Raw genomic sequence first — 17647 nt, 5'->3', positions numbered from 1 at the left:
TAATTTAGTCCTCCTGCCTAACAAATTGGGGGCCAGGTAATGTAAGAGACAAACAGGATGCAATTCTTTTCTAGTAATAATTCATTTTTTAAAAGAGTTAAAAATACTAGTTAATTAAGTGGTTGGACCAAGCGGCTAGACCAGGCCAATATCAGATCAAACAGACTGCACAATGAATTGCCAATTGCACAATGAATTGCCAGTTGCAAAATGAATTGCCATTTGAATTGTCTTACTAAATATTTTCCACAAGAGAGATGTATTAATGGTACATTCCATTTGAACTTGGAATTGTTTGGAATTTCTGAGTTCTTCATTAGAAATTTCAACTGGAACAGGGACTGACTGTCAGGGAGTCAAAGGAACCTCTGCAGCCTCAGAATGCAAGATGGCTATGTCCTTCAACAATATGTGAATGGTGTCGTTATATTCTGTTTATTATATTACGTGCCGTAAGTGTTTGCAGGAGGTCATGGCAGATTCTTCGGACTTCCCAAGTTCCCGCCCTCGTCGCCATTCGCCGGCTGCGCCTCCAGCTCCGCCCACACGCCTTGTCGTCGGCAGCTTGTCCGCCATGCATCTTGGCCCCGCCTCCTCGACTAGGCCCCACCCACGACGACTCTGATGCGCCGCTCGTCATTTCCGGGTCCTGTGAAGAAAAGGCCACAGTTCGCAACACTGGGGAGTTCTGCTCATTTCTTGTGTATTTGGTTTGTATCTGGTTTTGATTGTTAGTGTATGGCGGTTTTGGATTTTGGATTTTGATTTCTCGCTTCGTCCCTCGGTACTGTCGCTTTGGTTTGATTTGTTTCCTGGCTTATTTGATCTCTCGCTTGTTTTCGACTACTCTCTTTGCCTTCTCCCTTCGGTAACGTTGCTTGTGTTTTGTGTGCTTGCTGTGTGTTCGTACCAGGTGTGTGTAAGGAGTGACTGCCTTTTTGTTTTGCGAGTCGTGACGACTTATTGTTGGTTTGGTTAAGGAGCTAGGTGGTAGTATTGTTTTGTTTATACTTTGTTTATGTCACGCAGGATTAGTTTAGATTGGGTTCGTTCGGTAGCGGTGTTTTGTTTGTTTTAGCCTTGTCACTCCCGAAGTCTGTTACACCTGGTGTTTGTGAAAAATAAAAAAAACAAAGATTCCTCTTGTTTCCCGTGTTCCCTTTCCCCTATTCACCGCTTGTCTCGTCTTCCCTTGTCCTTTCCCTGTTTCTTTTTCTGACGGTCCCCAACCCTAGACTGGGGATCGTAACAATTAGTACTTATTTGTCTCATTAAATTGGTCATATACACAGTACTATCACTTTTCTGCATGCGCTTTCGGTTTTGGATGCGGGGAATTGACGTGAAATTCGTCATCGGGTTCGCTGCAGATGCTGCGGTCGGTGCACGTGTAACTCTGGGTTGTGTCCAAATTCAGGGGCTGCATCCATCGAAGTAAGCTGTCTGTGAAGGTGCAGATCACTATTTACTATATAAATGTAAGTTTTTGCCATGAAATTCCCAAGGTGAAAGATCTCAGAACTTACTATTCTTTAAGAGCAATATTTGGTCATTTTGTTTGCAAGGCCTGCTATAGTTATGTGGCCGGTTTAAGCCCGTGATAAAGTTAAGTTTAATACTTTAAGTTTGTAACCTGGCATTTATTACCGTAAGATGTGTGCGTCCATGAAAACCGTAAGTTTCTTTTTCCTTTGTGAATAATGGTAAATTTACATGTTAGTTTGTACGGTGGAGACGCTAATTGTAAGACTGCGTTTACTATTTTATAATTAATTTATATTCCTTGGTTTAATGCCTTTATGTTTGAGTTATGTTTACGGCATTGGAGCGGTGTGCGTAATGTAATGTATTCGTTTGACTTTCCTTATATATTAGCACACGCATGCTACCGTTTATGTGCCCTATGCAGGGTGCAGGCTTAGTCATGTTAACTATTTGTACTTAGTAAGCAGTGCATAATATTGCTGGCTCGTTAAAGTAGCGATCCTGAGTACATATCATTTAGGTTTATAATTCAGAGACGAGCTAGATTACTTTGCAATGTAATCTGTAACCTGTACTTATAATGTTAAATCTATATTGCATTGTGTTATTTTATTTGTTTACACACCACACCCTACTTTCCACGTAATAAGTTATAACAGCTGCAGTATACTCCCAAATAAAGGAGACTTCATTGAAAGAAGTTCGAGTCGTCCAGATTCTGTTTGCGGTTATACCAGAGTTCTAACCAGACTCCCCACAGCGATTTGAATATACAGCACGTACTCGGCGCACAACGCTCCATTACAATCGTTAAGGGTGCAGTTTCATAACCAGACATCACTAAACTAAAAAAATAACTGATCCTTACGATAAAATAATTTTGTCTGTTACATGACTCCAATCTCCGCTAGGTGTCGTCCTTGCGCTCTGAATGCACAGCAAATTGGCCTCAGCAATGTGCAGATTCATAATCAAACATAAGGAACTCGCTGTTGATTATGTATTTATTATTTGGGAAGGAATGGGGGGGAGGTTCTGCTGACATTGAGGTGGATGCGTTCCCCCTGTTTCCAACACCCCTGGAATGCACACACCTACACTCACAGTACATCAAAACGCTGGTTGATACAAGTCAACACTGCAGGTTAATTTACTTGTAAGTCTAATATATTTTCCCCCAAAGAAGCACCCTGGAATAGTCCTTAGTACCTAGGACATTCTCTTATGTTAAGACAGTAACAAAACATTTATTTCAGTTCATCCCAGTATCAATGATATGCACACATATTGGTGCACACAGGTGTTTTATAGACCAAATAAAAATAAATTGGTGATATTTCTCTCTTTCTGCACCCAATTCAATTTGTTAATTTTGTATTTTATTTTTAGGTTCTCCCCAGTTCTGATTAATGCCTATATTGAAGGATTCCTGCAGTGTTATATTTATAAAGAACACCACTGTCTCTCATGCAGCAGTCAAGCATTTGCTGCATGGAGGGAATAATCAGTTCTCATGCCATCGATATCAATCAACCAGGTTCCGGCGTCTATTAAGGTCGCAGGTAAGAAACCCTCCCTTAAGCAATCTCATAAGAGACTGTTCGGGAAACAGACATAGGAAAATAAATTCATAACATATATCTTTAAAGTCTTCATAAGACACTAAGAGTCATCATTTGGAAAGGCATCCCATATCTAAGCAAAATATCTTTAGTAGAATATACTCTTACAGTTATGGTTTCCTTGAGTGCAAAAACCATCCACCATTTTGTTTAATTAGGAATGTGCCCTTAATATTTGGAGATGTTGTACAAGAAGGAATTGCATACTGGAGACTATTACTCATTTTATTGCAAATAACATAGTATATTTCCCAGCAATTACTGAGGGACTGACTGTTTATTTGAAATATCTGATAAATGATCATCATACGGTCTTCAAGGAGTTGTACAGTACCTGGATCGTAAGCTGATCCCTAAGCACCCACTTCATGATTCATTATCCCAGAATCATTCAGAAAACAGGTCCAGTTTTTCATGTTTGGTCAAACAGCAAAACATTTGAAGCCAAACATTTTTTTTAAGAACACCATCAGAAATTTAAAAAAAATTGCAAAGTCTTTAACCCAAAAGTATCAGATGGCTGTAGCATACCATTGAGAATCTTTGCCTTGTAAAAGCATAGTTTGTGGACCAGTAACAACTGTTAAACTTAGGAACTGTAAGAAGATCTCAGAATATCTGTAGGCTGACATCGACTGTGAAACTGATGTATCCTCTTGGATTAATTGTTTTGGGACGGAGTATCGCCCAGGTCTCTTGGTTTTTTTAAGGATAGTGGAGGGAATACCAGTATTTAACCAAGTAAAAGACACTGTTTTGCAGAGCATTTTCATTCATACCAGCTTAGGGAGCAGAGTGAGACAAATGTTTCCTTATTGAAAGTTGATGATTTAAGTATTTTTAAACTTTTTGACTTACAAACGAGTTATGACTTTGACATGGATGACCAGTATGTGGTTCTTGTACGTAAATTTTTGTGAATAAAACTGCTATTGCAACTTTTTCACCATAAAGAAACCAATATTGCATGTTTTCTGTGGCATATTTTTGAAATGTTTGTTATAGTGCTGCTAGATACTTGATTTAATAAATGTAATTTTATTTGTCATTTTATTATATATATATTTTAATTACCTGTTGTGTAATGTTTATGTATAAACATTTCAAAAATCTGTGTACTCTGTAACTGTGACTCTTTATGCTCAACTGGTTCGTTGAAAGTAAATCATGGTCTGGCTTTTTACTTTCTGGACCTGAAATTGCCACCTCTGCCGACTACATGATGAAACACCTCAGTATCCCAGCTGGCGACCCCCCAGGCAGACACCCAGTCCAGTTCCACCTCTGGAATGATGGCCATCATTCTGCTTCAGCCAGGTGTTACGTGGGCGTTCCCTTGGCCTGGTTTAGCCACTTGGGTCCTCAGCAATGAGGATCCTGCGAGCCAGATCACCTTCAAGGTAATGCGCCACATGGCCGTAATACCGTAACTGATGCTCCCTCACAATGCAGGTAATGTGCCTCATTCAGAACTGCATTAGCAACCATTAATTCGTCACAATGTCAAACCAGCGGTACCCAAGGATTCCCCGAAGAGACACAGTACCGAAGGAGTCCAGTCTTCATCTCAGCTCACTGGACAGCATCCATGTCTCACAGTCATACAGCTAGACAGGGAGCACCAGGAGTTTAAAGACTTGGACATTCATCCTCTTGCAATGATATCGGGAGCCACACACCCCTTTCCGGTGACCTCATGACCCCCCATACTCTTCCAATCTGTCTGCTGACTTCATAGGAAGAGTCATCAGAGACATGAATGTCGCTGCCGAGGTAGGTGAATATCTCGACGAGTTCGATATTGCCCCCGCAGACAGAAACACTACTGATAGCTGTGCCTAAGAAGTAATTAAAATAATTTTATTCTAATTGAGTTAAATATACATTGGCATACTCAGTAACATATAAGCTTCTGACCTTAAAACAGAGCTGAAAGGTCCTGTACGAGGAACCTTGAAAAGGTAACAAGGTAGATAATAGCCAAGCTAACAAGGAACAGACGAACTAACGAGAAACATCAGGTGAGTTCATGTAGGGACATCACTCTCAGAAAAGGTATAAATATGGATGTTGATTTGCGAAGGGGGGGGGTCTTCTCCTTTGAATGTGGGGAATCCCTGTGCAAACAGACCTAATAAATGGACAAGTTCTCCTACCCTAAGTTGTCTGCAGTTTATGTCATTCCAAAATTTTTGACTTCCATAAAGCCTTGTGCATTGTAGAATGTATAGTGGCGAGGTTGAAGCTGAAGTTTGTGCATACATACAGTGTATGTGGAAGATACTTTTTGCAGAAGTTCATCACATTTTGTATTACATTGACGGAATCAAGGCTTCAATAACATTTACAGCTCAATTTGAAGGCTATACAGTAAAAGTCTATTGAGATCAGTGTCACCAAATCCGCTTATTATAAGGGTCATTTCATGAATTGGATGCCAAGTGTAAATAGCGTAAATGGCTCTGTGTATTTATCATGCATTGTATTGTTATTGTGCATAATGTCATGTGTAGTGTTAATGCTAATTGTTATAATTAGTGGTGTGTGCACCCATCGTGTAGTGTGTGTGTTTGGGGCAGCCAGTACAGTGGGCAGTGTGTGTGTTTGGGGCAGCCAGTACAGTGGGCAGTGTGTGTGTTTGGGGCAGCCAGTACAGTGGGCAGTGTGTGTGTTTGGGGCAGCCAGTACAGTGGGTAGTGTGTGTGTTTGGGGCAGCCAGTACAGTGGGCAGTGTGTGTGTTTGGGGCAGCCAGTACAGTGGGCAGTGTGTGTGTTTGGGGCAGCCAGTACAGTGGGCAGTGTGTGTGTTTGGGGCAGCCAGTACAGTGGGCAGTGTGTGTGTTTGGGGCAGCCAGTACAGTGGGTAGTGTGTGTGTGTGTGAACTCGAACTTTTTAGGATTCCATCCAGAGTCCGGAACGGATTAAGTTCGAGAACCAAGGTACCACTGTACATTTGTTATTTTGAAATATGCATTAAAAAAAAACTTAAATCGTTTAAAATAACAATTGTTATATACAATCTTAATGATAAACTTTGAGGTAATTTATGCTTGGTAGTTATTGACAAAATATGTTATCAAATGCTAAGGAAATAAATGGGCACTGTTCTCATGGAATGACCCATAAGCAACTTTGTTGATAAATATTCTCACTCTTGGAATGTTTTTTTTTTTTTTGGCTTGTTTGAGATTGTACTGAGCAATTGTTTAGCTGTCATAGTCTGAGATAGAGCCAGTCTCAAAAAGAAGATATTCATTCATATGGCAACAATTCACTACGGTATCACTTAATAAGGTGAAATATAACTGGTTATAGCAGTCCTTTAATGTTTTTAATACAGCTGTATCATAATATTACCATCCTAGTTCATATAGTTCGTATCTCCGCCCATCATTTGGGAGACTGAGGTTTGATTCCCCAATGCGGAGGGGCTGCATTAAAAAGTGTATAAAATTGCGTCATTTAAACGACAAATGCAGTGATGCAAAATTGCAATTTTTACCTTTGACCTCATCACAGAAGTTTACATATGAAACATTGATTGTTCGACGTGTATATCTTTCCTGTCCTACAAGCACATTGCTTCATACTATTCAGTAACACTAATTGACATACGAGTAGTAGGCCTAATAGCATCATTATCGGATTCTTTACCAATTTTCCTAACAGAAGACAAGACATTTGGAGTCCTGACTCACAACTGAAATATTATGATTCTATTATGAAATTCAAAGTAGTTCGATTTTTTTTTTTTTAAAGACTTTACCTCACCCAGTTAAGAGAACCAACTAAACTAAACGAAATAAGTCAACCTCAGTAGAACTAAACATAAACTAAATAGATTGAAGATGGGAAATGGCACAAAAATAATGAATTGTCAATACACTATCAGCTGCAATAACAGTGGTTTGAGGAATTGATGTGCACTAACCTATGTGTTGTTCCATGTCCTGTTCTAAGCTCTTCTGACCAGCAGGTGACTCTAGTGAGCTTCCAAAGCCCCAAGAAATGAACAACTTTTCAATAAAATTGGCTGGGAAGCTTAAAAGTTTCAGGATTCATCTGGCCATCACAAGAGATAAATATGTCAAGGCAAGTTAGTTTATTTATAAAGCACATTTAAAACAACAAAACTTGACCAAAGTATAAAACTGTAATGAAACACAATAAATACTCCTAGGTATATAAAAATAATGAATTAAATAACAAATTAAAGTTACAACCACGATTAAAACCAATCATGCTCAGGCCTACTTAAAAGCTAACGAAATGAGATTTAAAGATTTCAGCAGTCGGGCTAGATCTGATGGTGAGTGGAAGACTATTCCACAGCCTAGGTGCAGCGACTGAGACTGCCTGATCACCATTTCCCCTTTAGGCGTGACCAAAGGACAGACGGCAGCATTTGATCAGATGATGTCAGAGCCCTTGAAGTGGAATAGCGACATAGGGGATCTGCAATGTATTCTGGAGCCTGACTGTTTAAAGCTTTGTAAGCAAATAATAAAACATTAAAATCAAAAATATATATTGACTGGTAACCAATTTGGTAAATCAAAGTTTAAAGACGAATCAAAAATGACATAGTGGGCCTAGCATTCCTTCTAATGATCCAGTTGAACTAGGTGGACCAAATAAAATAATTTCAGCTTTATCATTATTTTGTTGTAGAAAGTTGTTTGCCATCCAAATCTTGATATCATCAAGGCTGCTAAAAAGTGCAGTCCGGGAGCAGGCTTTGTCAGGTTTCAGAGGTTCAGAGTGTTATCAGCATAAAAATGGTAACGTACTGTGGGTTTGTAGAATATTTCCCAGGGGGTGCACATACAAGGAAAACAGAAGGGGACCTAAAATTGCGCCTTGTGCCACATCACAGGTAATGGTTGCAGTAGAGGAGAAATAAGTGCCTATATTCACTGAGAAAGTTTTACCTTTAAGATAGGAGACAGACTAATTTTAATGCAGGGCCCTGAATGTCCACTCTCCTCCAACAGAATTAATTCTGCACAATTTCCAGAGTCCACAGACATTAATAGGTCATTAGTGACTTTGAGGAGAGAAGACTCAGTGCTGTGTTGTGTTTTAAAACCAGATTGGTACACACACAACCAACATCCCACACTGATATAGGCCTAATGCTGTGTGAGGCGGTTAATGAATGACAACCCCAGTGATTTTGACCAGGGGTGGACTTCCCAAATAATGGTGACTCTTAGTGTCTTATGAAGACTCTAGAGTTATATCTTACAAAAGGTATTTGTTTTCCTAAGTATGTTTCCTGAACAATCTCTTAAGAGATTGCTCAAGGGAGAGCTGCTTTAGAGTGACCTTAAAAGGTGCTGTCCATGGTGATCGTGTAGGATTGGCTGACATTGATGCTTCAAAAATCGATTATTCCCTCCATGGCCCCACTACCTGATTGCATTATGAAAGAAAGCGGTGTTCTTTGTAAATAAAACACTACAGGAATGCTCCAAAATATTACGTCGATCAGAACTGGTGACAACCTGTCATGGACCCCTATGACATCACACGGTGCTTCCCATCCACACCCTCGGGGATTCCCAAGAAGCAAGACTGGCACCAACGGGGATGTTCCTTCCCCACCTACCCCAAGAACCGGTAGAACTGCTTAGCTGCACGCCTCTCTCTCTCAGCTGTGTTTTATTGGGGTTTAATGGTCTGTCTTACCTATTTGCTTCTGGGATCTTCATCGTTTCAAGCAATTCTGTCCCGTTTTCCCCTTTGCCTGTCTCCTAGCAAGCCTGCCTGTCTCTTGACCCTATTTTAGTTTTTCAACTTCACATCTTATCTAGCCCTTGAAATGCCTACGCCAATCGCCCAAACTCCTGCTTGTCTCCGTATTCTGAGTTTAACCCTGTCCCACAACCACCAACGAAAATCACCCGACCCCTACCCACTCCTGAACAACGTTCTTAGACTAGGTTTTTGGATTCTGCTGTCTGGAATTAAGACTATAATTATAGACCTTTCACCTGCCTGATCTGCAACAGTGTCCTGCTTATTTTCCACGATACCCCCCATGACAGAAGATCTCACAATCAGGATGGACTCCACAGATCAGACTAACCTTCAGCATCTCACCCAAGTCCTGGGTAAGCAGGGTGCTCTGCTGGGGTGTCACCAGTTAGAACTCATGGCAATCAGTGAGTTCCTGGAATCCTTTAAAGCCGGGTTAACAGAGTAGATCAGGTGGAGCATATCTGTTGCAGTCCTCAGACTGCTTTTTCTCAGTGAACCCTGCTCGTCTCCGCCCCCGCAGTATATTGGTGATCCGGGAACCTGCCACTCATTTTTATCCAAATGTTCCCTAATTTTCGGCTTGCAGCCATCTGTGTTTCCATCACGTTGCTCTAGGGTTGCTTATATAATCACCTTGTTGACTGGTCCCACCCGAGAATGGGTGACTGCTGCGTGGGAGGCTGGGACATCTTTTTGTGTCAACCTCTCCAGTTTTACCGCAAAGATGAAGCAAGTGTTTGACCATTCTACGCATGGCAGAGAGGCAGCACACAAGTTGCTTCAGCTCCATCAGGGCAACCGATTGGTATCTGATTTTGCCATAGTGTTTCAAACCCTAGCACTCTACTGGTTGGGATCGGCAGGCTCAGTTCAATGCCTTTCACAATGGACTGTCCAAGGACATTAAAGATGAATTATCTACCCACAAGCAGCCAAGCACTTTTGAAGATCTGGTAAACCTCACTATCCGGGTTGACAACTGCTTCCATCAGCACTGCAGCGAATGTCACAGAGGGACTGAGGTCCCGGGTGCCGCCACCTCGGCTGGCATTAACCCTTTGATGCCTCCCACCGAACCAATGCAGCTGGACCAGACCTGTTTATCTCTCAATGAATGGCAATGGCGTCGGTCCTCCAATGCGTGTCTGTACTATTGGCAGGTTGGACATTATATTGTGAACTATTTAGTAAAAGGATGCACCCACCAGTAAGGAGGAGGGACATTTTTCCTCATTGACACAGAGGACTTTTTTTTTTTTTACCAGTGCTGTTGATGGTGATATCTGGCAGCCCTTATCAACTCAGGGGCAAATGACAGTTTTATTGACTTGTCCACTGGTGGGGGCTGCCGACTACTTCTGTACAGATGCAGCTGGTGGCCCATGCGCTCAATGAGCATCGGATGGCCACCCTCACCGGGGCTACTCTCCTAGTGAGTCTCGCCGTCGGGGGTAATCATGTGGAGGAGGTGTCCTTTTATGTTATTGACTCACCTCAAGCGCCTTTACTCTGAGGCCACCCCGGCTTAAACATAATCCCCACCCAGAATGGAGTTATTTTGGGCTGGACTCCTTCTTGCCGTTCCCAGTGTCTCTGTACAGCTCTCCCTTCCATGGTCCCCGGGGAGAAGGAGGACAGTTTGGACCTGTCTTTCGTTCCTTCGGTCTATCTAGACTTAGGTAATTCGGTAATTCCCGGGCTTTTTTCCTGCCTCCACATCACCCCTCTGATTGTGCAAATGATCTTCTGCCTGGCACCTCACCACCTAGAGTCCGTCTTTATCCCCTGTCCGTCCCTGAGAGGAAGGCGATAGCTGAATATATCAGTAGTGCTCTAGCGTTGGGAATTATTCAGCCATCTTTGTCCCTAACAAGCACTGGATTTTTCTTCCTGGAGAAGAAGGACGGATCCCTCTGTCCTTGTATTGACTATGATAGGCTGAACCAGATCATTTTCAAGAATCGGTACCCCCTATCGCTACTGTCCTCGGTCCTTGATTTACTTCAGGGTGCTAGTCAGTTCACCAAATTGGACTTGCGGAGCGCCTATCACTTGGTTACGATCCACGAGGGGGATGAGTGGAAGATGACTTTTAACATGCCGTCAGCACATGATGAGTATTTGGTTATGCCTTTTGGCTGGACTAAGCCAGGTCCAACCTGTGGAGAGGCATCAGAGATGTTTAAACTCAAAGCGACAGGTATTTTAGGAACTGTAGCGACTTGGATTGATAACTGGTTAACGGATAGGAAGCAGCGAGTAGTTATAAGAGGCTTGATGTCACAGTGGGCCTGCGTTCATAGTGGGGTACCGCAGGGTTCAATTTTAGGACCACTTTTGTTCCTTATTTACATAAATGATATAGACACCAATATATACAGTAAACTGGTGAAATTTGCAGATGACACCAAGGTGGGTGGTGTAGCAGATACTGAACTAGCGGCTCAGCAGCTACAGCGGGATCTTAATTTAATTAGTGACTGGGCTGACACCTGGCAGATGAAATTTAACATAGACAAATGTAAGGTACTCCATGTAGGGAGCAGAAATATAAAGTACAGGTATTTTATGGGACCAACTGAAATAAAGGTAGCTGATTATGAGAAAGACCTTGGTGTGTATGTTGATGCTTCCATGTCTCATTCTCGCCAGTGCGGGGAAGCAATAAAAAAGGCCAATAGGATGTTGGGGTATATCTCCAGGTGTGTGGAGTTTAAGTCAAGGGAGGTAATGCTAAGATTATACAATTCCTTGGTGAGACCTCACCTAGAATATTGTGTACAGGTTTGGTCACCATATCTTAAAAAGGACATAGCGGCCTTAGAAAAGGTGCAGCGTAGGGCCACAAGAATGATTCCTGGTCTTAGAGGAATGTCATACGAGGAAAGGTTATTTGAGCTAAATCTGTTCAGCCTCAAGCAAAGGAGACTGAGGGGGGACATGATCCAGGTCTATAAGATTCTAACAGGTTTGGATGCTGTTGAACCGAATAGTTACTTCAGCATTAGTTCAAATACAAGAACTCGTGGCCATAGGTGGAAATTAGTGGGGGAACATTTCAAACTGGATTTAAGGAAGCACTTCTTTACACAGCGAGTATGGAATAGTCTTCCTGATAACGTAGTGCAAGCTGAATCCTTGGGTTCCTTTAAATCAGAGCTAGATAAGATTTTAACAACTCTGAGCTATTAGTTAAGTTCTCCCCAAGCGAGCTCGATGGGCCGAATGGCCTCCTCTCGTTTGTATATTTCTTATGTTCTTATGTTCTTATGTTCTTACAAGGATAAAATGGAGGAGCACTTCAACAACAACTCTGATCCCCAGCACATGTGGCATCAGGTCCATTATAGACTATAAAAGCAGGGATTCAGATCAGCCGTGACCTGTCATGGACCACAAACACTTCAGTCATGGCCAAAAAAGGACTTCAGAGGCTCCACTTCCTGCGGAGCCTAAAGAGAAAGCACAACTTCCACAGCAGCTCCAGGTGAACTTCCACAGGTGCAACATAGAGTCAGTGATCATATACTGCATCACTACATGGTACTCTGGATGGACCTCAGAGAACAAGAAGACCCTGCAGAGTATCATCAGGACAGCCCAGCGGATCACTGGAACCCAGCTTCCATCACTGGAAGAAATCCATCGCACCTGGTGTGGCCACAGAGCTGGAAAAATAATCAAGGACCCAACCCACCCTGGACACAACTTCTTTACACCTCTGCCATCTGGTAGATGCTACAGAACCCTGTACGCCTGCACAAGCTGGCTGAGGAACAGTTTTTACCCCACATCCATCACACTTCTGAACTCTCAGCACTGATCTCAAACATTCTGAAGCAATACCCCACATGTGCAATTTCCATATTTATGTGCATTTAGACCACTTGAAAACTCTACCTCTGTGAACTTACTTACCAGCACCTTATTTTATGTATATATGTATGTACATACTCTCCCATTCTATTTTATGCCTCAGAATCTAGTTAATTGTAAATATACTGTGCATCTGCTGGCATGTTCCAAACTAAATCTCATTGTACTTACAATGACAATAAAGCATCTATCCATCCATCCATCCATCCATCCATCCATCTATCTATCTATCCATCCATCTATCCATCGTTGCTGGTGTCTGTGTGGAGGGTGAAGGGGATGAAGAGGAGTGCTGGGTTGGGTTACGCCAACACTGGAGCCTCTGTGAGTGCAGATTTCAGGTAGTTGAAAGTGGTTGTGCAGTCTCCTAACCCCTCCCTTTTTGGTGAGTCGTTGGGTGGCTTGGCAATCCTGGTGAAATCTAGTACAAACCGGCAGTAGTAAGAATTGAGACCCAATAGACTGCGGAGGACCACGACATGTGCGGTGTCAGCCAGTCCTTCACTGCAGCGATCTTTCATATGTCCACCAACACACCCTCACCACTTACTACATGACTCAGGAACTCTGTCTTTCACCACAGAAGGCAACACTCCAATGGTTGAGGCACAGGTCTGCCTTGTGAATGGCAGCAAAGATGATGCGCAAGTTAAGTGCTATAATTGAAATAAACAGTATGGGTGAGCAGATCATCCATGTAGAAGATGCATTGGCTCCATTCAATGTGGGCTAGCGCTTGTGCCATCAACCTCTCGAAATTAGTGGGGGTGTTACAGAGCGTCAGTACATGGACTGCCTGAACACTTGATAGCACAGCAACCAGGGATAAAATTTGAAGGCACGAGCTGTGCACACCAGAGCACTAAGCATTTGAGCCACTTTCACAGCCAAACGTGGTGCAAGATCTAGGTATGGAGTTCCTATGGTGCCTTTGGGAGTGTTTTAAGGGCACACACAAACTGGCCCAGCAGCACCAAGGGATAGTGACTGCCCGATAGAAGTGTAATTTAATATACGTGCAGCCACAGGCAGGACTTGAACATCGGGGACCCGTTTTGGGTATACTGTTCCATTCAGAAGAAGGGGCAGTTGCCCATGGTAGAAAGTCTTTGGTGGGGGTCAGAGGAGAACTTCACATGGCACTCTGATGGTGTCTACAGCCTGCAGCTGCCTGAGCAGCGAAATGCTGGGGTCCTGTACAGGGATTGCCTGCACGGTTTAACCCCAGGCCCAACCTGACCCCCCAGTAGCAGCCGAGGATGAGGATGCTCCAGGAGAGAAAGGTATGCTGGGGACATTAGAAACTATGACATGCTGGCCACAGCTGCAACATCATGGACAGCTGACCTGGGAGGTGGAGGCAATGTCACACTGCAGGGCTGGTTCAGAGTGACTGATTATTCATGTCATCGGCATGCAGTTCTGTTTGTATATGTAATTGTGGTATTTTATGTGTGTATTTCTGTATTTTATGTTCACTGTATGATCATTGTAATGTTTCCCATGGAATGCATGTGTTTTTGTTAGTGCCCACTCTGTCATGTACGCCAGGGCACGGACCGGGGAAACAGGAGCAGGACTCAAGGATTTGGGTGAATGCAGGGTTTAATCAGGGAGGATACGTTCAGGTACATACAACCAACACGACGTCAATGACCGGACTGGGGAGACAGACGCAGACAAATACACAATACCAATTAACATAACTAGAAACAGCTGATGACACGGGGATTCCACACGAGGTAAATGAGGGGGACGTGGCACATATGAGGATCGGCATAAGCAGGGCATGACACACTCCACATGCAAGTATCACGTCGATCACTGTCTTCCGTGTGTGTGCCGCCGCTAGTTCTCTCTGGCAGCGTGCTGTGAATAAAGCACAGAGCTTTTGTACCTTTTTATAAACAGTTGCCTTCTCTTTATTATTTAAAACCATGACTCACACAAATATTATTACAATATATACACACAGCTTGGGGTACAAGTGCACAGTAATGTAACTTACCCAGCAATGATGGAGTACTTCGCGTGACACATTTTGCTGAATGAAAACAGCACAGTCTGAGGAAAATATTATTACATGCCAGCCTTATGCACTCTGCCCACATCCCCCCAAAAAAGTGACAATAAAATTCTGCCGAGTTCTCCATGATGCATTTCTACAGCTACTGCACTGCTACAAATAAATGTTGCCGAACAGGGAGGATAATGATCAAAAATCAGTATCACCTTTAGTGGAGCCTATTCAGAAAATCATCTCATGCTAGCAACCAAGAATCAGAATATTCAGAAAATTATCTTGTGCCCCCAGTTTTAAAATTACTCACCTGTACAAAGATCCATGAAATATTTGCTTTTAAAAGATCCACGGAAGACCTGTGTATGCAAGATTTTTTCTTTCTTTGTTTGTTTTCTGTTTCTTTGATGTCACTAAGGCTCCGTTTTCGCTCTCCGCCACCTTCTGCTGGTAGTTCCAATTTTGCTGCCCTCTGTCATTGCAGTTGCAGTTTCAGATCTGACTAAGTGTACATCCATAAATGTTTTTGTGAAGTGGTAATAAGATTCATCAAAGATCATATAAGGTAAAAAAGAGTAAATAACGACAAATTGATTGATGCTGTTCACAAGGATAAGCCACTAATCATCAAATTCTTCTCTTTGATGTCACTAAGTGCCATTGCTTCAGTTATGGTGTGATTTGTCTCAAAATTTGATCTAGTCCAGATCTTTAATCTTGCAACATGTCTGTTAATGTTGAAAAACATCCATCAAATACTTTTTGAGTTCTCATGCTAATAGGATCAAATGTCTGAAATGACACTTTTTTTGCTATACAGGGCTGCTTCAGTTTTGAGGTGATCTGCTTCAAAATTTGATCACTTCCGGTCTGTCAACCCTAAAATATGCCAGCAAACTTTGAAAAAGGTTCGTACTAAACATTCAAAGTTTCCGTGTTCACATGACCAAGTGTCCTCTATAACTGCCATTTCCTTCATTTTGTGACACACATTGCTGCTGCTTCATTTTTATGGAAGTTTGCCTGAATATGAAACCAGGTATAGATCTATATCCATATAATGATTTGTGAAGCAATAATAAGATTCATCAAATACTTCTTGACTTATCACATTGATAATGTCAAATGTCTGCTTTCACCCTTCCCTGTACTGCCCGTGACTCACTTCAGTTTTTGGGCAATCTGTTTCAAAATTAAATCAGACCCAGTTTGGTACCCATTCAATGCCTCTGCAAAGTTTGAAAAAGATCCATCTTATGGCTACTTAGTGATCGTCTTAATGGGATCATTTATCAATACTGCACTTGTTTTGCTATCACCATGCTGCGCTGCTTCAAAACTGGGGCGAACTGTCTCAATATAATGAGCTCCATTCCAGCCCCGCTACATTGCCTACAGTACTGCCTTTGAAAGAAATCCATGAAATGCTATTTAGTTATTGTCTTAATGAGAATGTCAAAACTGCCTATGATGCGCTGTTTCAGTTTGAGGCAATCTGTCAAAAATGTAAATAATTTGAGTTCCTCATGCATACGCAATGCCTGTCCAAAGTTTGAAAGAGATCTGTCAAACGGTTTTTGCATCATTGGCTCGCATAGCAAAGTGTCTGCAGTGGAAGTTGACTTGTGCTAAAACCATATGTATACCCCAAAAGCGAGGGAATACTATTACAGAGCGATTAACGGGAGAAGGTCATGGAAAAAGCCCTGTACCTGTAGCAGGGGGCGCCATTTTGTGTAGCGCGAGTATCAGTATTTGACATGATGCTTTTTAAGTTGGTCAGATGCAAAGCTTTAGGTTACAGGGGGGAGCGCACACGCAGACACACAGGCATACAGTGAGGGCAGAATTTGAACTTCTAACATTGTAAGCGGGAGGCAACACAGTTGAAACCTTGATCATCTTAAATGGTTTTAAGCATTGTTCCTCAGGTGGAATTCATCCAGCGAAGTAGTCGGTGATGTAATGGGTAAGACGCTTCCCTATTCATTTCCTTTAATCTGCTGTTCCTCTGTTTTTAGAACCTCTGCGACAAACAAACTAGCACATTGTGTCTTTTTGTCCTAATCTTGTTTATAGGGGCCTCTTATTCCCAGTGATGTTCTCTTAGTAGACAGTTTTCTATTTATATATGGGGTAAGTGGGTTAAATATGAATTTACCTGATCATGGAGACATTTATTTCTTTAGATTTTATCCTGCAGACTTTCTTTATCCAGTGTACCTGCAGCTCCAGCAGAGTCTTTGCATGCCAAGTGGTCTCTTTGAAGAAGTAAACCAATCGAGGAGCTAGGTATGTCCCTCCTTCTTCCCATTGGTTGGCCACTCTGCAGCATTGATATCTGGGGTACTGTATGGGTAGTTGGGTACCACAAATATCACCCGTAATCCGTGTCTGCGGGTCAGGCGTTGCCATAGGCGTGACCGAAAGATGGCGCTCCTACACTATTTTTGCTAAGCATGACGGCGTACTGATTTCCAGTATTGTCAATCGAGGCTCATTCACTTGAGTTCAAAGACCTCAAAGACCATAGCCAGACAGGCATTTCGATACTGATTAAATCTTTGCCACTGTAAAAACACGATCGGGCCGGTTTACTGAAACGTTGCGCATTTACAAAGAGGTTGCAGCTCTTGAGATAAGTACAATTTAAGGTAAAAATAACTTTAATTAAAAGCACAGTAATTAAACAGAATACAGCAGAGAGTTAAGCCGTTTCATGATAATTATCTGTGACATACCAAGTAACTCAGCTTAATTCCGATGCATGTTTATTCCCGAATGAATCAATGAGCACCTGTACTATAACGGTGCGCCGCGATTTTTCACAGGGATATACGAAGCAGTTCAAAGCTCATACTATGACCCACGATTTCGTAG

At 42.3% G+C, this 17647-nt stretch overlaps 1 long non-coding RNA gene across 2 annotated transcripts; it reads left to right on the top strand.

Moving 5' to 3' along the window:
- The first annotated feature begins 656 nt into the window (after positions 1-656).
- Positions 657-6203, top strand: LOC111857649 (uncharacterized). Of its 2 annotated transcripts, none has more exons than XR_002841414.2 (3): positions 657-710; positions 2959-3047; positions 4344-6203. It is a non-coding gene; the product is annotated as an uncharacterized lncRNA (long non-coding RNA). The 2 variants fall into 2 exon arrangements; XR_011989911.1 differs by having other exon boundaries at positions 2959-4507; positions 4620-6203.
- The last annotated feature ends 11444 nt before the right edge of the window (positions 6204-17647 follow it).

Source organism: Paramormyrops kingsleyae, chromosome 4, assembly GCF_048594095.1.
Source record: "Paramormyrops kingsleyae isolate MSU_618 chromosome 4, PKINGS_0.4, whole genome shotgun sequence".
NCBI lineage: Eukaryota > Metazoa > Chordata > Actinopteri > Osteoglossiformes > Mormyridae > Paramormyrops > Paramormyrops kingsleyae.
The sequence above is the reverse complement of the archived record's forward strand: the minus strand, read 5'-3'. Positions and strand labels throughout refer to the sequence as shown.